The sequence below is a fragment of the Macaca thibetana genome, chromosome 10 (genome assembly GCF_024542745.1).
Source record: "Macaca thibetana thibetana isolate TM-01 chromosome 10, ASM2454274v1, whole genome shotgun sequence".
Lineage (NCBI taxonomy): Eukaryota > Metazoa > Chordata > Mammalia > Primates > Cercopithecidae > Macaca > Macaca thibetana.
Genome location: NC_065587.1, coordinates 1,597,479 through 1,620,838, shown reverse-complemented (window position 1 = coordinate 1,620,838; position 23,360 = coordinate 1,597,479). Strand labels below are relative to the sequence as shown.

The following is a 23,360-nucleotide window of genomic DNA, read 5'->3' as shown; positions in this document are numbered from 1 at the left end:
AAGACCCTGTCTCATAAACAAATGAGCAAACAAATAAAGGCTCACTGTGGCTTCCACAGGACACAGGGAGAGAGTGAAGAGGTTCTGGATGCTCACGGTGGGGACCGGCGACGGGGCCTCCCCACCCTGGAGTAGAGAACTGGGGAGGACTCGGTGGCCTGAAGCTTCACAGTGAGTGGAAATTACCTACAGGTTAGAAATGCATTAACTTTACACCCAGCAACAACTTTTACTACGCAAATCGAGAAACCTAGTTTTATTTACCTTTTCCCCCGAGGGCAACAGTGAAAGAGCTTCCCACTGGCCCTGGAGAACTGGGGGAACGTCACCCACGCTGACCCCGCCCGACACCCTCAGCCTCAGTCCACACGCCTGTGGCTTGGCAGCTTCACCATCACTGTGCCCAAGCGAAGTCAGCATCCAGCTTTTCACTCGTTCAGTCTCGAGCACTGCCTGTGTGGCCACACAGCCCTTCAAGCGCTCCTCTGCCATGCCTGAAGAATAATTATTCTGGAAGCCTCCAGAAGCTTGCCACTTTGAAACAGAAACCCCAGCGCTGCCAGGACTCCCTGTGATGGGTGGCGGTGCTGAGTGCGGACAGCAGGACGCAGGAAGAGTGCCTGGGTGATTAGGGGAAGTGAGCGGGTTCTGGTTCCAACAGGATCCCGGAGAAGGTGCTGGGAGCCGGGGGGCTACTTTCAGGAGTGTGGGGAGATGCGCCAGCGGGAAGCCGGCCCAGCTCCAGCTCTTCCTAACAAGGCTGCCTCCCTGCCACCCGCCCTGCGATTCTCCAGTAAAACATTAATCACCCGGCTCCCAGCCGTGTTTCTGCAGAAGGAGCTCTTTCTAATTGAGCTGCTCGAGCCAGGAGGAGCCATGGGTAGAACAGGTGGAACTGTGTGCTTACTCTGCTCTTCCCTTCTCCATCCTGTATTAGACCAATTTCCTTCATCATTAAATAAAAACACAAAACAAAGACAAATGAGGAAAGGTGGTCTCTCATTTATCACCCAGACCCAGCCTCCCTGCGTCGGCCCTCCCCGGGCGGAAGTGCTCCCGGAGGAGCTGCAATAGAGATAACAAATTGGGAAAATCCGCCTTCACAACACGTCAGGAGCAAGCGGCATCACACCTGGGAGGTGGCACTAGGCGGGCGAGGGGAGCACGGGGGCTGCATCTCTGCTCTTTGGGGAGGCAGCATTTACCATTTAGCGGGCAGCCAGTCGCAGGGCCGTCCTCACTCCACAGGCAGATGTGGGGCAATCAAAGCGGCGCTAATGTCTGTCTTTCGTGGCTGAGTGAGTTTTAGGTTGGTCTTCTCATGAGTGATCAGAATGGGAGAAGATGAAAAAACCCCAGCCCCTAAAGCTTAAAAGCACAGAAATGCATCCATCCACCCAAGAGAGGGAATCAAACAGCCCCAAGTGGACGGCAGGCCGTGAGGGAATCAAACAGCCCCAAGTGGACGGCAGGCCGTGAGAGAATCAAACAGCCCCAAGTGGACGGCAGGCCGTGAGGGAATCAAACAGCCCCAAGTGGACGGCAGGCCGTGAGGTGGACTAGAGAACGCCCAGCTGGAAGGGAGGCGCTTTCATGACCTTCCGCTGTGCGGGGCCTGCACTGGTGGCCTCTCTGGAATCCACCCCACAGGTAATGAGCAGTCAGGTGTGTGTGTCAAGCCAGGTACAGGCTTCTCTGAGAAAGCTTGAACGTCAATAATGCTTTGCTCGATATGAGTGGGATAACAGCTTTTCAAGGAAGTCATTAAAAGTATCCCTCAATTCCCATTGAGCCCCTACTCTGTGCCTTTCTGGACATGGTGAAGCACTTTTTGGCAGACCCCAATTGAAAGTCATAGAACGTCAGGTCTGGAAGTTGCCAAACTGCCCCTATGCTGAGTGGGGGCTCCGGACCCCCCAGGACTGAGGTCCCAAGAACACGATCTACTTGGCGGACGGTTGGGGCTGACCTTGGACCAGAGCCGGGGTGGAAGGAGGTGCGTTCACTCATTCTTTCAATAGTAGGTGAATGCTTGGATAAACAGGAGAGCCTGGGATGAAACCTTGAAAGATACACAGTCATTTGCCTCCATGGAGCTCACCATTTTATTCTTTAGGGAAACAATTAACTAATAATCATAACAATGCAATGGGTGGAGACGCAAATGTAGCATTGTGGATAGTGCCGATTTAGATGGGAGCCCAAAGAGACGGGACCCCTTGAGAGGAGGGAAGCTGAAAACAGAGAGAGGCCCGGAAGTGAGTCCCCTCTGCCACTCAGGGTGGGAGGTCCCCGCAGATGGGGTGTGGGGTCACGTGGAGCTCGCGGAGAACTTTAGGGTCAGGTCAGACCCTTGCCCTGAGGAGGCTTCCCTGGGGATGCTCTGCCTGCCCCTCCCCAGCTACTTCCCGTTCTCTCACCTCCAGTCCCTCCAGTCCCTCTCACACCCTTCCTTGCAGAATTGCTCAATTCCTGGTCCCCACGATGCCTTCTGGGGTCAAGCAAAGCTCTCAGCCTCGACAGCGAAGGTCCGAGTCACCTTTTTTCCTCTCTAATTCCGGCTGCTGCTCAGAGAGGAGCGTTGGGCTCGTGCAGTGCAGTGGGGTGAGCTCTGTTCCATGCAGCGGAGAAGGGGCTCCTTCCTAACCTGAGCTGTGACTGGCCGCGCACGCAAATCCAACCACCATGAAGATTTTTCTAAACATTGTCCCTTCTGCCAACCATGACTCATCCAGACACTTACCCAACTCATTCAACAGAGAGGTACTGGACCTTCACCACGAGCCAGGCAATGGCTTACCCTAGACGTGCACAGCCCTCCTGCTAATAATTCTAACATGGCACTTTCTCTCCTCTCTCAACAAAGTGTCCTCTACGCAGGGAGCTCCGAAACTAACTCTCTTTGCCTTTGCCCTGGGAGTCCGGCACAGGGAGCCCTGCGGAAATTCCACTTCCTGGAACCCATCTGATCATTTCTGTTTTCGGATCAAACTTTCTCCCAATTTATTAGAATAAATACGTGGGTCAAACTTTTTCCCAATTTATTAGAATATGCTGACACTTGCATACAACTTAAACATATACATTTCACCCTCATCTATATTGGTTATCATGTTTTATTTCACTTTATGATTTGAATTCCTAGGAAATTCAGATTTTTATTTTTTGAAGTACACGGCACAATCAATGTTTATAAATTCAGCTGTTTCCTAATGTATTAATTTCTTCTTTCATCCTTATTATTCCCTTCCTCCTGATTTATTCAGTATTTTCCGCTACTTCTCTAAGTTTCTCAACTGACAGGATATTTATATATTGTTTTCTTGTCATCTTAAGGCTGTGAATGTACCTTCAAGTATACCTTTGGCCAATTGTCACATTTTATATGTTGTTAAAATAAATATTCGGAAATGCTCTATTAGACATGTACATACAATCATGACAGAAACAATACAATTTCTCTGACCAGTTATTTGAACTACTATTACTGAAGTTTTTACCCTTCCCATGGAAAACGAACTTTGAGATTGTGTTACTAAACTCCTTGTTAATTTTACTGTTAGGTGTACATTCATCATTTATGTTTTGATAATTTCTTGCATTTTCTTTATGGCCTAGTGTAAACTTTTGTGAGCTTCCCATCAATGTTTGACAAGTCATTTTCTTCAAATATACAGTATAAAACTCTATATGTATATGAATATTGCTGTGTATGTATTTACTTACACATTCGGTCCCACATATTATAGAATGAGCCATGCAATGTGTTATCATCCTTTACTTTCATTTTAATTGAGTCATTGCATGCCAAGAGTTTTTACTGCGATTTACATTTGTTTTTCCAAGTGTTTTTTACAGCTCTTCTGTGTGTTTAGATATTTCGTGATGTGGCATGTAAATGTTTCTTTTTTAAAATATAGATTCTGTCTTCTATCCGTGTGAAATCATCATTGCTTTTCTTTTCACAGCTCTGCTTTTTCTATTTCGTCCTGTATTAATGTTGCCACACAACATATCACAAATAACCTTCAAAATATAAATAGCAAATGATGGCATTGTACTTTCTGCATGCTGGGACTGTCCTAAGTCCTTTGACGATGGAGGTGCTTCCAAATGTTCCTCGGGGTTAAATGGCTGCAGAGCATTCGGAGGCTGGGCAAGCCCGTCCATTCCTGCAACTCCCTGCATGTGCGGGTGGCGGTCACCTGCTGCCACTGCCAGCCCTCCCACCCTGAGCCCCCTTCTGTGCCTGCCCCCTCTGTGGGTGGCCATGTTTCCCTGGGTCAGAAAATCTGCACATTCATATAGCGCTGCTGGGTTTTAACCTGCTGCCGCCATGCCCGGCCTGTTCCAAATTTATTAGCCTCGCTAATACCCGAGGTTTCCTCTCTTTTTAATTTCCTAAGCCATGCACAGGTGTGTGTGTGAAAGAGCTGAGCATCTGCACATGTGTGAAAGCTGCATTGTTGCTGGAAGCTGAAGCTGCACAGGCATCTGAGGAGGCCTCATGGATGCCGCCACCCCCACAGCCCGCCTTGTGGGATTGAAAACGCTTCGTGCACCGTCTTTAGATCCAATACGTTTTCCCACCTGTCCAAGTTCTAGGGTCTGAGAGGCTGGATTCCCTGGGTGTACAGAGCTGGCTCAGTCTCTGTAGGAGACGATCTCACCTGGGATTCCGTGCAATAAGAGGAAGCCTCACCACAGAGTAAGCATGAGCCCTGTGCAAGGAAGTCAACCACACACATCCAACCCTGCCCCAGCCAGTCCAGGCCTGGGGAAGACTCCTGCTGCAGCTCCAGGTGCCTCCTGATTCGGCTGCCTCGATGTTGCTCCTGTGCTCACTCAGGGTCTGGTCTGCTTCTCTTTCCCTGTTCAGTGCTAATGAAGGACACACGGACAGTTCTCAGCTCTCCGTCTGTGTCTGCACCAAGTTTTTTTTTTTCTTTTTTTTTTTTGAGACAGGGTCTCACCCTGTCACCCGGGCTGGGGTGAAGTGGAGGGATCTCAGCTCGCTGCAGCCTCTGCCTCCAGGGCTCCAGGGCTCAAGCGATTCTCCCACTTCAGCCTCCTAGTTAGCTGGGACTACAGTCACACCACCACCACCACTGATATTTTTTTTTTGTATTCTGGAGAGAGATGGGGTTTCTCCATGTTGCCCAGGCTATTCTCAAACTCCTAGACTTAAACAATCTGCCCGTCTCAGCCTTCCAAAGAGCTGGGGTTACCAGTGTGAGCCAACATGCCCGGCTGGCTCCAAATTTTATCACTGAAGTATGAAAGCCCTTCTCACAGGCTAGACCCCGTCAGCTGCGGGTCTCGCCGCCTCCGCTCAGGCCCAGGCGTGCATCGGGCCCCGCATCCCCTATGGAATGTCTTGCTGTAGAGCGAAGTCTGTGCAGCCGTGGAGCTGAGGGAGGGCCTGGAAGACACACCCAGGCGGGACGCGGTGGCTCACGCCTGTAATCCCAGCACTTTGGGAGGCCCAGGCAGGCAGATCACGAGGTCAGAAGATTGAGACCAGCCTGGCCAACATGGTGAAACCCCGTCTCCACTAAAAATACAAAAATTACCTGGGCGTGGTGGCGCGTGCCTGTAATCCCAACTACTCGGGAAGCTGAGGCAGGAGAATCGTTTGAACCAGGGAGTCGGAGGTGGCAGTGAGCCGAGCTCGCGCCACTGCACTCCAGGCTGAAGACAGAGCGAGACTCCCTCTAAAAAAAAAAAAAAAAAAAAAAAACATGATCAGCCTCAGCCTTAGGCAGAGAAAGAGATGGTGAAGGGAGCCTCCAGCTACCTCCACACTCCCTCTCCCCATCACCTGACAACAGTGCAGAGAAAGAAAAGCTGTTTCTGGTGCCTTCCTGGTTTTTGTTTTGTTTCCTGCGTTTTTACATCGTTGGTTCTTTACTAACTCTGCACGATCTCCATATTAATCACCTAAAGACTTTTAAGGAAAGACAAGCATGGGAAGCCCCACTCCCCAGGTCAGGTGCACTGTGCCATGTGGGCGCCGGTGGAGAGTGAGTGGAAAGCGCTGGGTGACTGCGCAGTGCAGGCCTCCGCCTGAGCCCCGCCGTCCACACTGCCAGCCTGGGGCCTCATCTCTCTGCGCCATCGGGCACCGGGTGGGCTCCCGGCCTGAGGCCCCGAGGCTGCCTTTTCTGTGATGGCCCCTTTCTTGCTGGAAGCCTGGGACGCCACCGCCGCTGCAGGGGAGCTGCAGAACCGCGCCACGGGTTTCCACGCAACAAGGCTCCTCAAGATGCAGAGGAAGGAAGGGGGTTTAATCTAAGACGATAAATCATCTGTGCTGCAGGTTGTACAAGGCTCCGTTGATTGTCACTGCGATAAAATTTGATCAAACAGTGTCATCCAGCGGGGAGAGGCGCCGGCAGTTCCCAGGAGGCGGGACCCACTGGCACTCCGCAGCCTGCCTCGGCTGCCAGGAAAATCGGCTCAGTTTAGACTCCAAAGGGGCGCCTCCTGGTTCGCCTTTTATTTACACCAGGCGATCCTCCTGCCGGCGCGGGGGCTGGAGAATCCCTTCCCTGTTCCAGCCTGCCCTCTGTCTGCCTCCTTCATTTTTCCCGACCACTTTCATTTCACAAGAGCACCATTTGAGTCATTATCAGCTTCCGACAGTTGCTTCAGCCTCTGCTATCTTCCCCGAACAAAAGTGACAATATTCAATTCAACCTGCTTGTGTGTCAAAGGGAAACGCAGATGATTAAGCCGTGGAGGCCTCATCTCATATGGATTAAATGCACAAGCCCACGCTATGTCTCATTTTAGACACACCCAGCTCCGCGCAAAGCGGGTTGGCTTCAGAACGTTGACAATGAGAAGCCTGAATTCCTTAGGGCACCACAATGATACTCAGAGGGCGGCTGCCCAGGGCAGATTGAAAGATTAAACCCAGAGTATTTGCAAATGGAAAACATGCTTCCATGCAACGCTTCACGTCGTGGGGATTGCGTGGTGCGTTTCCCTGTGATCAGCCTCAGGGCTCCTGGCCACCCTCCTGTGGGAGGTGAAGGCCACTCCGCGTGAGTCTGTCTTGGGCTGGACCTGGGATGCAGCTGGGAATCACATCAAGTCCTAAGTCCATCTCTCAACAAATACATGCAATAGTAACAGTCCCCCCGGCTCCCCAGGCACCCGGAGTCGGGGCTAATGGGAGAACAGACAGAGAGACACGCTGATTGCGTTCAAGGGGCGTCCGCCGCGGAGTGAGCCCTGCCCGGAATCGGATGGAAGCTGCTCTCAGCTCCTCCGCCCTAGGGCTGGGTGACCTTGGCCCACCCCCTTCCCCTCACCGGGACTCAATTTCCTCAGCCGCTCAATGAAGGGGTTGAGCTGAGTGACCCCGGAGGCTCCTTCCCTCTCTGCTTTATGATCACAATTGTGCGGTATTGACCGTGGCGGGGCAGGTCTTTTCAGCTCCGCGTGCAGCGCGGCTTTGTGCATTGATCTCAGCACCGCTTTTCCAGTTATCCGAGGCTGACGTCCCAATGTGACTTTCGCCGGGCAGCCCGATATTGTTTACAGTAATTTTAACTTCATAATTATGTTTGTAGTGATGCAATAATAGCATTACCAGGATTTGAAAAAAGGGCTTCGGGGTGTGAAGGGGCTGCCCGCAGGCCCTGCCAGGGCCGGTGTTCCCTGAGCCCCACTCCCTTCCTGGCCTGCCTGATCCGCGCATGTCAGGACGCTCAGGGTGTTTCACTATCCTGGCTTTCCCGGATGCTTTCCTATCTCCCACATCTCTCTCCAGTCTGTCCAGCTCACTGGGTTTCTCAATCGCTGCCCTAATCCAGGTCGCCCCTATGGGTCCCCAGGTGACCCCAGTGGCCTCCTATCTGAGCACCCTCCTCCCCTTCTGCACTGCCCTGTGGCTGGAACACTCAGGTGGGCCTCAGCTGGGCGGCAGGGTCCACACTGACCCCTGAAGGCAGTGGGGGTAATGGGGGGCTCTGGCAGGGGCTGGCAGCACCGTGTCCGCTCTGCAGAAATATCACCCAGCGCTGGTGGTAAGGTCTGGAGGTTCGTCTGGGACTGAGGCTTTGCCAGGCCAGCATGCGAAAGGGGAGGAAGATGGCATGGAGGGCATTTGCTGGGATCCAGAGCAGAGAAAGGAGGAGAGGGAAGCCAGAGAAACCAAAGGAGTGGGCAGGGGGTGGTACTAGGGGTACAGGGAAGGACCAAGACAAGGGCCGTGATTCCTGAGGGACCCAGGGAATCAAGGTGGGGATGAGGCTGTTTCTGACATTGGCCGGTCCTGTCATTGTCCCTTGAGACTGAGGCAAGATAGAGGGAGGGTCGCTGGGTAGGAGGCATGCGGGAGCCAGGAGGTCAGGGTGTACGTGGTCCGACCTCCATGCTGGGAGGGCAGAGTGCACATGGTCCAACCTCCATGCTGGGAGGGCAGAGTACATGTGATACGACCTCCATGCTGGGAGGACAGGGTGGAGGTGGCTCATTCTCCAGGCTGGTGGGGCCACTCTGATAATGACAAAGCAGGCAGTAGGGACACAATGTGAGGTTGTGGCTGAGGGGTGGAATTGTCCCCACATTTGTGTGTTGAGACCTAAACCCCCAGCTCCTCAGAATGTGACTGCCTGTGGAGACTGGGTTTTTAAGGAGGTAATTAAGTTAAACTGAGCTCATTTGGGTGAGTTGTAACACAATACGACCAGTGTCCTCATAAGAAGGGGAGATGAGGGCACAGAGAGGCACAGAGGGACATCTGTGCGAGGACACATGGAGCGGACAACATCTACAAGCCAAGGAGAGGCCTTGGGAGGAATGAGCCCTGCCTACACCTTGATCTTGGACTTCCAGCCTCCAGGATAGTGAGAGGATAAATCTGTGTTGTTTAAGCCACACCGTCGGTCATAGCAGCCTCCAGACGCTGGTCCACCCTCCAGATGCTGATCCGTGAAACCTCAGAGGTTCCGTCTCGTTTACCTTTGAGTCCCTTGCCAGATACTTGCTCTGTATGTGGACGGTGCTGATCTACCTCCGTTACTCAGTGTGACGTCAACTGTCTCTCAGCAGCCATGCAAGACATCCTTCAAGTTCAACAATAACTTGTTATCCTCCAGTGAAAGCGTGCGACGCCTCCTCCATCTCCTAACACAGCAGCGCACCGAGCCACCTCCCGCTGCCTCCAGCCACCCTCCCTCTGCCCGCCTCGCTCTCGCTAAGTGTCTGTGAGGGGCAAAGTGTGCTGCGTGCACTACCAGGACTGCATCCCTTCAAGGGCTCCCCTGTGCTAACCCACACCCTCCATGGACATACCTATCTCTACGTGGAAATCTCCAACTCACTATTGGACTAATGGTTCAATAATTATTGTCCTAAAGGAAAAACGCACCTGCCACCATCTCACAGTTAGCATGGCAGCATCTTATTAAAAACAGAAAACCCCTTCTAAATGTTTTCCATAGTAAGGGTGCTGCTGTGTATTCATTAAAACCTGAATGCTTTTTCACCTCCTTCACCTCCCTGTCCTCTCTCCAGAAGGAATTTATCAGGAGCCACAACAGAAGTCCCAAGGGCAGACACCGCAAATGGGTCAGCCGTGGTGACAAATCACTGAAGGTGTTCCCAGCATTGTCCTGGCTGTTTGGGAAACGGCTTCAGCATGTTCCACTATTTAGGCAGGAAGGGGTCCAGAAGAGCCCTTGAATGGCTATTTTCTTACAGGGAAACCACGGGGCCTGGAGAGGGGGCAGGTGTCACGCCCTCCCAGGAAGACTTTGCTCAACTCTCCTTCAGGTGCAGGAGGTGTGGGTGCCCACACTCCATGGACACCCATGTGTGAGATCACAGGCAGGACTGTGGCTGCAGGGCACACTGCCTGTCACCCAGATGTCTCCAAACCAGTTCTCTGTGGCTCCCCAGAGGGCCTTGGAGTCCGGCTTTGTCCAGAGGCCCAGCAAGCCAGACCCTCAGTCCTTCAAGAGGCCAGGGGTCCTGGAAAGCTGCTCATCCCCAAATTACAACAGCCACAGCCGTGGGAGCTGTGCGTTTCCCTGGTCTTGAAGAGACAACGCCCCTCCAGGTAGGCGATCCCTTCTTCTTCCCGAGAGAGTCAGAGGAAGAGGGAAGGAGCCAGAAGAGGTTAAATCCACCGGCTCTGGCTCACAAGCCACAGTCAGAGGAGGAGCCCATGGATTTCACAACATCCGGCTCCCCAGGCCTCATGTCCGCCACCACCGACACTGAATGGCAGACAGTGTCCACAGAAGCTCAGCCGCGGGACCCAGCTGGCGACGGCTGGACTCTGGTGTGAGGGTCCCCTATCCTCTTCTCGGGGGACTTCTCCCTTTGAGTGGTATCTCTGGGGTCCTGCCTGACTCAGGGTGCCTGAGTTCTTTGCAGAGAAGCTCTCTGGAGTTGAATCAGCTTGTGCTGGTGTGGGGAAGCCGCATTATGATCTGATAAATGTATCATGTGTGGCATTGCACTTGTTGCTTATGAAAAATCAGCAGTTGCCTGGTAACCGAAATTGTCAGCTCCCAAACCTCCAAGGCCACGGAGCCAGGCCTGATGGCTTCTCAGGAGCCATAGCTGAGGCTGCAGAGCAAAGTCTGATGAACCTGGGGCATGGGGGACAGAGACACCCCCCATCCTCATTCAAAGTTTTCCCATGAAGAAAACGAATCAGGGAACCTCACGGCCATGGCTTGTTGCTGCATCCAGCTTTAAGAGAGAAATGGGGAGGAAGCTCTTCCAGGCTCCTCATGGTCCCAGCAGCCACACAGGGACAGGCACCGTCTGTGGGGGTGGTGGCTGCTATTCATGCTGGGTCTTGGGGGAATCCTGGGCTCATTCCCAGTGTCTGGGTCCCTTGGCACCCCCCCCCCACCCATGACAAGCATCGCCCACATTCTGCCTGGGCTTGGGAGTGGCCCTAGATGGGCGTAGACGTCATAGTCCAGTGAGCTTAGCAGGGGGGCATCTGCTTCCAAGACTGTCTCTGGGTGCCTGTTCTCCAGGGGCCTGGCCCCTCTGTGGAGTCCATCAGCCACCCCAAAGGCCCTGTCCCACTGGACAGACCCCAACTCCGGCATGATAATTGAGAGAGGAATGTAAAAATCCCCCTGGGAACGAGAGCCAGACCCTGACCCTAGGCTGCATTCTCTGTCCCTTTCCCCTCCCAGGCGCCTCTCCGTCTCTGTCTCCCAGCTTCAGGGTCCTCCTCTCCTTCTCCACGTATACCCCGCCCCTCATGGGCAGATCACAGCAAGCTGGAATCACACGTGTACCACCTCCTGGCTTTTGTCCATCAAGTGTGGACCACTGTGTTTTACTGTGTTGCCTTTATAGTAAATAGCTCATGTAAAAAGACTTACGACCTAAAATTATGTTAATAAAATCACATGTGTAATCGTCTGTCGAGAGAGGAAGCGTCACTGGCCTCTCAGGATTGCAAGAATTGGGCTAAAGGCTGTGGAGGTTTGTTGTGAAAGGGAATGGAAACCTGAGTCTTCGCTCCGGGCTCAGCGCCTTTGAACCCTCAGTAAATGCACAGCGACCTCAGGGGTGGCGGGAGCTGTCCCGGGTGCTGAAGATGTCAGGGAAGCAAGGGAACGGTGGGATAGGGACTCCCCACGGAGCTGAGAAGCATTTGTTGGGCAGGGTGACCTCCTTCGTTAACTTGGTAGGCTGCCCCAGATTCATATTCTGCTCACCCATGCATCAGGCATTCATTTTTTCAATCATTCATTCATTCATTCACGTGCCAGGTCTTGGCCATCAGTGCCACCCTCTCACCACCCTCCATGCCTTGCTGTGACCTCACCTCCACCAGGCTGGCAGAGGACTTGGCACACACACCTGCTGCACTCACTGTTGGCCCTGTCTGGAGCCGTTTGCAGGGCTTTATCCATGTCTTTCCAGGAGACACAGCGTGGACCCTGCAGCCAGACGTGTGAGTTCATCCAGGCTCCACCACTTCCAGCCATGAGACCCTGGGACTGTCTTGTAGACCTTGGAGACCTCGTAAGATGGTTATGATAAGTAAGTTGATTCATAGACTCAACCCCTTGGGAACCGCGCTCTCCGTAAAGTGTGATGTGCTGCCTGCCCTTATTCTCACCAGGTCCCTGACGGCCTGGTGACAGAGCCCTGGGCTCATTCACCCTTTAACCGCCACATCTATGGACACTGTGCACTCTCCTGCCACCACGTGAGGCCTTCTACAATTCTCCCCCCGCAACCCAGCCTCTCATCCTGGGGCTGACTTAGTTTGTGATTCTGTAATGTCTTATTCTGCACCTATCCTGGGGCTGACTTAGTTTGTGATTCTGTAATGACTTATTCTCCACCTACCTCCACCCACTAAAGTGCAAATCCCACCAGGTCTGGGCCTTGGTCATCAGCTCCCCAGGGAGCTCCAGGCCCCAGGACAGTGCCCCATGAACAGCAGGCACTCCCTCCATGGCTGCTGAATGATGGTGTGGCTTCGGCAGAGACGTCCCCCACTTCAGACTGGCCTTCCTGGAGAAAGACAGGCCCCTTCTCCTCCATCGTGCTTTAATTTTTAGAAGTTTCCTTGTTTGGGGGGCAGGATCGCGCCTTCCTTAGAATAATTTCCTTTCCTATTTTCAGCTTATAAACTCTGGAAGCAAACAAGCTCTCCTCCTGTAGAAAGCACCCTGACGGGAACGCCGCCCACGCTGCGCTGCGCTGTCATTAATGAATTACCAGGACGGTGCAGAGCTGTAAGCGCTCATCCGCTCCAAGCTGCTCCCGGAGAACGCAGCTTTTCTGGGCTGGATGCCAGGACAGCCTGGCAGCCCCTGGAGGGGCGGGAAGGGGAGCTACAGCCCGGGGTCCTTCTTCCGTGTTGGGAAAGTGGGTGCTGCCTCCTGCTCAATCGTGTTCATCCCAAATCTTTTGTATTTCCCATTGATCCACGTCTAGAATGGACAGAGCAGCAGGAGCATTCAAGCCACTTCCCTGTAGGATGATTAGATCTTGACAATTGGATGCCATAAGTAATATATATATATATATTTTGAGAGGGAGTCTCGCTCTGTCGCCCAGGCTGGAGTGCAGTGGCACGATCTTGGCTCACTGCAACCTCCACCTCCCAGGTTCCAGCGATTCTGCTGCCTCAGCCTCCCGAGTAGCTGGGATTACAGGGGCCGCCACCACACTTGGCTAATTTGTTTGTATTTGTAGTAGAGATGGGGTTTCACCATGCTAGCCAGGATGGTCTCGATCTCCTGACCTCGTGATCCACCCGCCTCAGCCTCCGAAAGTGCTGGGATTACAGGCGTGAGCCACCATGCCCAGCCATAATTTTTAATGTAGTAGAATATTGTCTACCTTTTCTTAACACTTAGACAACTCATGGTTTCCAAGAGACCCAGGAGGATAAACATTGCATCTCTGGGGCCATTACTCTCACCCTGAACTGATGCTGACAGAATGGGAGTTCCTGCTTCACTGGGGGACAGTGACCTCACAGAAGTGCCTGGCCTTGGTCATCATCGTTGGACTCCTCAAACACAGAGCCTGGTGAGAGGTCGGCCCAGGGTTGAACACGGCCCAGTGAAGATCAGGCGTGAAGTAGACACAGGGGCCCAGCTTGGCCTTCCCGCTGTGTCAGTCAATAGCTGAGCTTCATCTTTAGTTTAATATGGACCTTGGGAGGAAATCATAGTGTATCTCAACAAACGCATGGAAAGAAGAACTCTTTACAACTTTTAAATGAAGTGAGACAAAAGCACCAGGTGTGGTTCTCGAACACAGTGTCAGGGTGTTTCCTTTTCATAACTGTGGCCTTTAATAATTGGAGACTCATAGCACTCAGCCCATGGCGGGCAGGACTGTGGACTTCACTCATGTTAACTCAGGCAGTCCTGACAAAAACCCTAAGAAACAGGTGCAAGTAAGACCACAGCTTGTAGTTGAGGAAACCGAGGTATGGAGACGTTGGGTGACTTGTCCCAGGCAAGGAGCCAGCAAGAGGCAGAGCTGGGATTTGAACCTCGACCATCCAGCCCCAGAATGGATACACTTAGCCCCTCTAAGGCCATGCTCAATGCCCAGAAGCCAAGCGGGTCTGGAGCCCTCCATTGACGAATGACAAAATGCTCTAAACATTTTTTCTTTCTCAGCCAGCTGTGCTTTATTGACAGTGCACCACTCAGGTCTTGACTGTACTTCCGCAGCGGGGACAGCTGCTCCTTCCACTGCGGCTTCTTGGTCTGCAGGTTCTCGTGCTTGTTGAGTCGGCAGCACATGTCACATGTCTTCTTAGGCCGCAGGTCCAGGGGCTTGAACTTCTTGCCCTTGTAGAATTTCCTGAGGTTTTCTTTCTGAGTCTGGTTAATAACCGTGAGAACACGGGCAATGGATTTGCGGACATTCGGATCTTAGAGAGCCTGGAGGCGGTGCCGTCCGTCACTTTGGTGACAGGCAGCTGGGACAGCTCCACCTTCAGGTCCTCCGGCTGCTTCAGCAGCTCCTCCCTCTTCTTCCCGCAAAGGTCTCGGGCCTTGATCTTGGCCATTGCTGCACAGGCCTCCACCGCCTGCTCCTGCTGTAAATGTTTTTACGTCTTTTACCTTCAAAATATCTTCCTGCAAGTCTAACACTTTGCATTGGAATACACAGTGATGTAGAATTTCCTTTTCAACACCCTGTCTGTGAATTGTTTTCACCCAGCATTTCTGCTAAACCTGGGAACGGATGGAGCCATTTGACTGTTCCCAACTGCTTTTATCACTTTCATTTGCACATTAATTTATTTACCGCAATCCACACCTCTAACCCTGAACAAGGTGTTGGGAAAGGTGTGTAAATGTGTGTCAACGGCACGCTCTAATTAAGCGTTGCTTCTCAGCTGAGGCGCTTGTACCCCCCAGAGGTCATCAGGCAATGTCTGAAGATGTTCATGGTTGTCATAACCCTTGTGTTTGTGGCAGGGTTGCTGTTGTACGCAGCAGGCAGAGGCCAGAAATGCTTCTAAACACCCCATAGGGCAGGGACAGCCCCGTCAGCCTCACAGAGAGTGACCAGCCCCAACGTCAGGAGTGCCATGGCCAGGAGGTTTTCCACAGGGAGCCCCCAGGCCACTAATCCAAGAAGACCAGCACCACTGCCCTCCACACTTTGTACTTCTGTGAACACCAGCCTCACAGAGGAGGTAGCCTTGAGTCATCAGCTCCATGGGTTGGTAAAAAGATGTGTCTCCCGGAGGAAGCTGAACAGACACTCAGTGCTGGGCGTCTTTTAGAGCTCCCTTCCCTGCCTCGAGCACTCAGCCGACTTGGAGAGAGCCACACGTGCTAGCACTGGAAGGAACGCCTCCTGTCCTGGATGCCCGTGCCACGGTGCTCACTCCACTCACTGTCGTCTCCTGGTCACCGTGTCGTTAGCAGGGCGTGAGTGCCTCACCTGCAGGCTGTGGACGGGCGCGCTTGTGGTTCTGCCCAGGAGGAGGGTTTGGCACTATTGTGGACTCAGCCTCCCATCTGTTGGACTCCTCTGCCCACTATGCTGGAGCACCCCTTGGCTGCAGCGAGGCTGGCTCCAGCGTTTGCTCTCCTCTGGGGTCGTCCTGCCCACAGCTGGGGCCCTTTCTGGCTTAGATGCATGGATAAGAACAGCCTTTCCTTGAAGAGATGAGGAGTCCTTTAAAGGATCACCAGCAGCGATGAAGCCAGATTCTTCTCTGGTCTGTAATGAAGCCAGCCAGGCAGAGCCAGAGGTCCTGGCGTCCCTGAGACCTGAGACCTTTTCCTCTCAGCAGCCCTCCACGTGAGTGCCAGTCATGACTCAAGGCTGTGAAACTCTGCGTGTCTGGTTCCCCCTTCTTCCTTCTCATTCTTTTTCTTTTTTCTTTTCCTTTCTTTCTTTTCTTTTTCTTTTTTTTTTTTTTTTTGATTAAGTCTTGCTGTCACCAAGGCTGGAGTGCAATGGGACGATCTCTGCTCACTGCAACCTCTGCCTCCTGGGCTCAAACATTCTGCCTCCGCCTCCCAAGTAACTGGGATTACAGGCCCGCACCACCACACCCAACTAATTTTTATATTTTTAGTAGAGGCGGATTTCACCCTGTTGACCAGGTTGGTCTCAAACTCCTGACCTCAGATGATCCATCCGCCTCGGTCTCTACAAGTGCTGGGATTACAGGCATGAGCCACTACACCCAGCCTCTTTTTCTCTTTCTTCTTTTACTCCTTCACAATCCTATGAGTCTCACATCAGAGTCTGGCACTATGACCTATGCAGAAAAGTGAGTAGCTCCTTTGACTTTCCACGTAGGCGTGCCCAGCTCCTATTTATGTCGGGACTGGCATTCCATCCAGGCGTGGGAAGCTGTACCGTATTTTTACTCTTGACTCTCACGGATGGCAGGAGTTAGGATACTGTGGCCCTCCCTTGTGTTGGACCACACATGCGCCGTGGTTTGTGCTGTAAAACCTTAGAGGCATGTTTCCCAGCCTGCTGGCTTCCCACTGGCAATGCTGCAGGCAATTGTAGGGTGCCAAGCTGAGCTTCTGGCCTTCTAGAACCTTCTCCCTGGTTAATCTATATCCTCAGGAGTTCTCTTTTTTTTTTTTTTTTTTTTTTTGAGAAGTCTCGCTTCTCCCTGGAGTTAATCCGGATCTCATACTGCAAGCTCCGCCTCCCGGACGCCATTCTCATAGCTGGGACTACAGGCGCCGCCACCTCGCCCGGCATATAACCACCATTTCACCAGGTTTCTCGATCTCTCTCGTGATCCACCCGTCTCCCTCCCAAAGTATTACAGGCTTGAGCCACCGCGTACTCAGGAGTTCTCATGCTCTGGGTCATATAACCACTTCAGTTTTGCTCTCTATCCCCTCCCCATAAGGAATACTTGGAATTATTTATTAATAACAAGAGGATTATGAAGAAATCTTTAAGACGCTTCTAGAATGGTAATTTGAGGAGCTCCAAGAATCCATTTCCCAGCAAAACAACCAAAACTGGTAAAAATTCTTTTAAAAAACATAAATTAATGTCTCTACAAATTGTTTTAAGGGGATTAAGCAAATGAAGGTACATTCATTCACAATATCAACAAAATCGTAAGAGCAGTGAGAGTCTGTGACACTTGAGGCCTTAACCGGTCCCATGACCTCCACTCTCCTGGTCAGCTTCCCAAAGCTCCATTTCCAGTGGCCAGGAAGACAGGGCCTTCTCCTCAACTGTCAGTCCACATTGACCATATGAGGAAGGGCAGGCAGCAAGCATTTCCCAACCTCACCATCTCCAAGGCACAGAAGCTGAGTCCTTGTTTAGGGGAAGTAACCAGTAGGTTGGGGCTCCCCTCTTACACCCAGCCCCCACTCAGAGGGTAGTGACTCTGCCCCAGGCATGCCAGGCTGAGAATACGAGGGCCCCAGATCAGGCTCACATAGTTGAATTTCCACACTTGAAGAGAAAAGAGAAGAAGACCAGAAGCTACTTCAGAGACTTTGCTCAGGGGAAATTTAGCCCACAAGAATACAGACTGCCAAAGTTCTCCCCCAGTGGAATTAACTTCAAAACAGAGTGTTCAAAACAGTGTGCTCAAACCAAAAGAATCTCTTGAAAAGAAGGAAGATTGTGGTGGTGGGTAGTCAGAGGACCCAGGTTCCATCAGAACAAGCTAAACGTAAGCTACTTTACCAGACAGAACCAGAAGGAGAGACAGCTAAGAGAGACCTCTGGGGATTCGAATGAACCTTACACACTGGCTTAAAACTTTCCCTTCCTGAATTTAATTTCATCAAATTATGGAGCAACTTATGTACCAAGGAATAGGGGGTAAAAAAACAAAAACATAGCCAGCAACAAGTAAAGTCTAACAGCTGGGTGCAATACCAAACAGACAGAATTCTGCATAGAGATATCACGGACAGAGACAAAGACAGCCCTGCTAAATCCACCATCACCCCAGGGAGACTGCCCATGTCCAGCGCTGCACCTGTGGGGCTTGACATTGGAAACCTCACACTGTGTGGAAATAGAGTTCATTAAAATAGTCCAGCAAAGGCACTAAAAAAATAAACCAACAACAAAAACAAGCCCCAGAAATAGTGCTAGGAGATTAGTATCTGGAGTTGGTATAATATATTACCTAAAATGTTCAGTTTTTTTTTTTTTTAATTATGAGACAGGAAAAGAAACAGGTAAATGTGACCTCGAGGCAGGAAAAAAAGTGAGCCACAGTATTGCCTGTGAGAGGCCCTGATGTTGGATTTAGTAGACAAATACTGCAAAGCAGCCATTGTAAATATGTTCAAAGAACTAGAGGAAAATATGCTTAAGGAGGTAAAGGAATCTACCATGATAATAACTCATTGAGTAGAGAATATCAATTTTAGCAAAACTAAATGGACGTTCTGAACAAGGAAAGTATGATAATTAATACAAATATGTACCAAAGAGCTCAACAGATTTGAGTTGGCAGAAGAGTCTGCAAACATAAAAATAGATTTACAGGGATTCAGCAATCTGAGAAACCAAGAGAATAGCAAATGAATAAAAGGAAGAAAACCTCAGAGGCGTGCAAAACCATTCAGAGGACCAGTATATGTGTCCTGATAATACAAGAAAAAAGAGATAAAGAAGAAAAATGACTAGAAAAAACAATGAAACTTCCCCAGGTTTATGAAAAATTTTTATCTACACATCCAGAAGCTCCATGAGCCAGGATAAAGACAAAGACATTGGCAAACAGACATGTCATCATTGAAATGCTTTTTAAAAGGACAAAGAGCGATCCCGAAAGCAACAAAGAGAAAGATCAGTTGTCACACAAAGGGATTCCAGGTGAGATGAACACTTGACTTCTCATGAGAAACAATGTGGGTCCAAAGACAGTGGGATGTCAAAGTTAAGTGACAAAAGGAAAAATCAGAAACTGAGACTATCATATGCACAGAACCCACCTTTTAAAAATCAAGGTAAGTTCCAGTTTCACATGTAACAAGTGTGGAAGTCACCACTCTGCCCTAACAAGTAAAAAGTGGAACAGATTAATAACTTGAGAAGTATTTTTGATTCTGTAAGTGGATGAGCACACGGTGCCAACTACTCACCCCAAAATGGGAGGGATAGTCATGTGGAAGTCGGGAGGCACAGCTTGCTAGAGGAGAGATTTGGGATCAGAGACCACTGTGGGAAATGGTGGCAGCATAGAAGAAACTGAACTTTAACTGATGGATTGCTAGAGGCCCAGAGTGGATGAGTCTGAGAGTTACAAATAACTCCAGAGGGACCCAGTCCCAGGAAGCCCACCTCACTCTTGTGAGTTTTACCTACAAGAATTAACCAGGTTCCCCAAGAAAATATTGCAGAAAAAAACTGTTTTGCTTCCATCAAGGGGAGGAAAAAAGGAACTATTTTGAAATCTACCAGATTGCTTGGTTCTCAAAAAGGCCTGCCCTCAGGAGAAAACATCCAACCAGGGCATAAAATGCCAGGGTTTTATCAGAGTTTAACTTACCTGAGGGAAGAGAACTACCCAACTTCAGCCTGCCCTAGCTTCCCACATAGGAGAAGGAAAATACTCAATCCAGATCCCAAAATGTTGGGGTTTTATCAGAGTCCAACTTCCCTGAGGGAGGAGAACTACCCAATTTCAGCCTGCCCTAGCTTCCCATGTAGAAGGAGGAAAATGCTCTCCTACAGCCCACTCTTGCTATCCTGCCCCATGTAAAACAGCAGGGACTGAGAAGCACTTGTGAAGTTTATAGTCCAGAGACACAGGGTCACTAAATAACCAGGATCTAATTACAGGATTCTATAATACTTTGCATCCCCACCACACCTTAGCACTGCATTCCTAAAGGCCTGCTAAAACCAGTTCCTCTCATTGAGCACACCATGCCTGCCTATAAAAAACATTATAGAGCATACTTAAAAACACACACACAGTTTCAAGAAATAGAGCTAGCATCAGAACCAGACATGGCAGGAATATTGGAATTATTAGACTAAGAATTTAAGACCGTAAGGGCAAATACGCTACATGCTGTAATAGATAAAGCAGACAGCATGCAACACCAGGTGCACAATGGAAGCAGAGATAGAAACCCTAAGAAAGAACCAACAGTAAATGCTAGAGATGGAAAACACTGCAACAGAACTGAAGAATGCTTTCAATGGGTGTATTGGTAAACTGGACACCCCTGAGGAAAGGACATCTGAGATGAACGACATATCAATGGTAACTTCCCAAACTGCCAAACTAAAAAGCAAAGACAATAAAGACTGAAAAAATGGAACAGAATATCCAAGAACTATGGGGTGACTACAAAAGATGTAACATACTTGTAGTGGGAATACCAGCAGGAGAAAAAGAACGGAGGGTGGGGGAGAGACAGAGAGAGAGAGAGAGAGAAAATACTTGAAATAATAATCACTGGAAATGTCCCACAGATTAATACCAGACACAAAGCCTCAGTTCTAGGAATTTCAGATATCACTGAGCAGGATAAATGCAAAATAATAATAATAATAATAATAATGAAAAATCTATGCATATTATTTTCCAACAACAGAAATTTGAACATTTTTTAAAAATCCAGAATGAAGCCAGGAAGCGATGAGGAGAAAGATCATACCTATAAACCAACAAATATAATAACTGCATCTGACTTTTAACCAGAAACTAAACAAGCAAGAGGAGAGCGAGGTAAAATATTTAGTGATGAGAGAAAAAGACCACCAACCTACAAATCTGTACCCTGCAAAATTGTCTTTTTTTTTTTTTTTTTTTTTTTTGAGACAGTTTCACTGTGCTGCACAGGCTGGAGTGCAGTGGCTCAGTCTCAGCTCACTATGACTTCTGCCTCCTGGGTTCAAGTGGTTTTGGTGCCTCAGCCTCCTGTGCAGCTGGGATTACAGGCGCCCGCCACCACACCTGTCTAATTTTTGCGTTTTTGGTAGACACAGGGTTTCACCGTGTTGGCCAGGCTGGTCTCAAACTCCTGACCTCAAGTGATCTGCCCACTTCAGCCTCCCAAAGTGCTTGCATAGCAGGCATGAGCCACCATGCTATGCCCGGCCAAAATTATCTTTCAAAGGTGAAGGAGAAATAAATCAAAACAATAAAAAATGGGGATAATTTATTATCAGTCAATCTGCCTAGTAAAAGGTGTTTACAAAAGTCCTTTAAAGAGAAGGTAGAAGCTCAGATCAGACAGAAAAGATGAGTCGTGAAGAAAGATTAAATTAACATAAAATAAAAACTTATTTTTCTTATTTTTAACTGACATGGCAGATAATAATTTGTGGCAAATTATAATAGCAACAAGATCTCCAATTAAGTGTGCTTATGATATATCTTATGTGTGTGTAATAGCAGCAAGATCTTCAATTAAGTATGCTTATCATAAATCTTATGCATGTCTACGTATGTATACATGTGCACATAAGCTATACACATGCCTGTATACACTTACGTGTGCCTATATATAAGTGAAGTGAACGACAGATATAATGCCGTGAATGCAAGGGAAGAACAAGGAATCTTTTATCACACTACCTGTGAAGTGGTATAATGTTCTTTGAACATAGGGTTGGATTCGTTGTAAATGTATATTGGAAAACTCTGGGACAATCACTTTAAAAGGTTTAAAATGGGGGGTTACTGATATTCTAAGGTGAGAAAACAGAATCATATAAAATTCTCAGCTAAAACTACAAAAGGCAGAACAAAGGGTGAAAGACATAAATACAAACAAGAGCAAGTGCAAGAAAGAGAAAACAGGTAGCAATATGGTAGATATTAATCTAGCCATATCAATAATCACATTGAAAGTCAATGGTTTAAGTGCACCAATTAAAAGATGGAGATTGTCACAGTGGATCAAAAAATAAGACAAAACTGTATGTAATCTACAAGAAGCCAACTTTAAATATTTTAAAAATGTGGATTAAAAGTAAGTGAATGCAAAATATGTCATGATAACACTAATCCAGATAAGGTAAAAGTAGCTATATTAATTTCAAACAGAACAGATTTCAAAGCGAGGAAAGTCAGCAGGGATAAAGAAAAGAATAATGATAAAGTGGCCAATTCTCCAAGAAGACATAGCAATCTTTAACAGATATGCACCCAACAACACAGTGTCAAAATACGAGGCAAAAGCTGATACAACTGCAAAGAAAAACAGATTAATTCACCCTTACAGTTGAAGGCTTCAGCGCCCCTTCTATCAGAAATGGACAGATCCAGCAGACAGAACATCAGCAAGAACACAATTAAGAATACAAGTTTTTCCCAACTCACAGGGAACATTCGTGAAAACAGCACATTCTGAGCCATAAAACACACCCTAACAAATTAAAAATCATATAAATCATACAGTGTCTGCTCTTAGACCACAATGGAATTGAACTACAAATAAATAACAGAAAAACAACGGGAAAATCACAAAATATACGGAGATTAAACAAGACTTTAAAATAATACACGAGTCAAAAAGAAATCTCGACTTTTTAATTTCTTGAACTAAGTTAAAATAAGAAACAACAACAACAATAAACTCCTGGAACTAATGTAACTAATTAACTATGAGCAAGATTAAAGGATATAAAAGCAAATTGCTTTCCCAAATGCTAGCAATGAACAAGTGAAATCTGAAATTAAAAACAAAACAACATTTACATTAGCACCTTAAAAAGTGAAATACTTAGATATAAGTCCAACAAATATATACAAGATGTACAGCTCTGTTGAAAGAAATCAAAGAAGAACTAAATAAAGGGAGAAATACTCCATGTTCATGGCCAGGATGACTCAACATTTTCAAAATGTCAGTTCTCCCCAATTTGATCTCTAGATTCAATGTAATTCAAATCAAAATCCCAGAAACTTATTTTGTGGAGATTTAAAAATTGATTCTAAAGTTTATATGGAGAGGCAAAAGACTCAGAGAAGCCTACGTAATATTGAAAGAGAAGAACAAAGTTGAAGGAGTATTATTACCCAACCTTAGGACTGTAATGCTACAATAATCAAGACTGTGTGATACTGGTGAAAAATGCACCCATAGTATATTTTTAATAACAACCCTTTATCAGATATGTCTTTGCTGCATATCTGATTGTCTACTACAACAAACCCGTTGGTAAACAGATCAATGGAACAGAATAGAGAGCCCAGAAATAGACTCATATAAATGTAGCCAGTTGATCTTTGACAAACAAACAAAGACAACGCAATGGAGTAAAGATAACCCCTTCAACTAATGGTTCTGAAATAACTGGAAATCCTCATGCAAAAAACTTGAATCTAAACTCACGCCTTACTCTCATCATGAAAACTAACTCAAAACCTAAATGTAAGATGCAAAAGTATAAAACTCTTA

The 23,360-nt window shown here is 48.7% G+C and overlaps 1 pseudogene; it reads right to left on the bottom strand.

Moving 5' to 3' along the window:
- Positions 1 to 10,643: 10,643 nt before the first annotated feature.
- Positions 10,644 to 14,547, bottom strand: LOC126929289 (60S ribosomal protein L35-like; annotated as a pseudogene).
- Between the last annotated feature and the right edge of the window lie 8,813 nt (positions 14,548 to 23,360).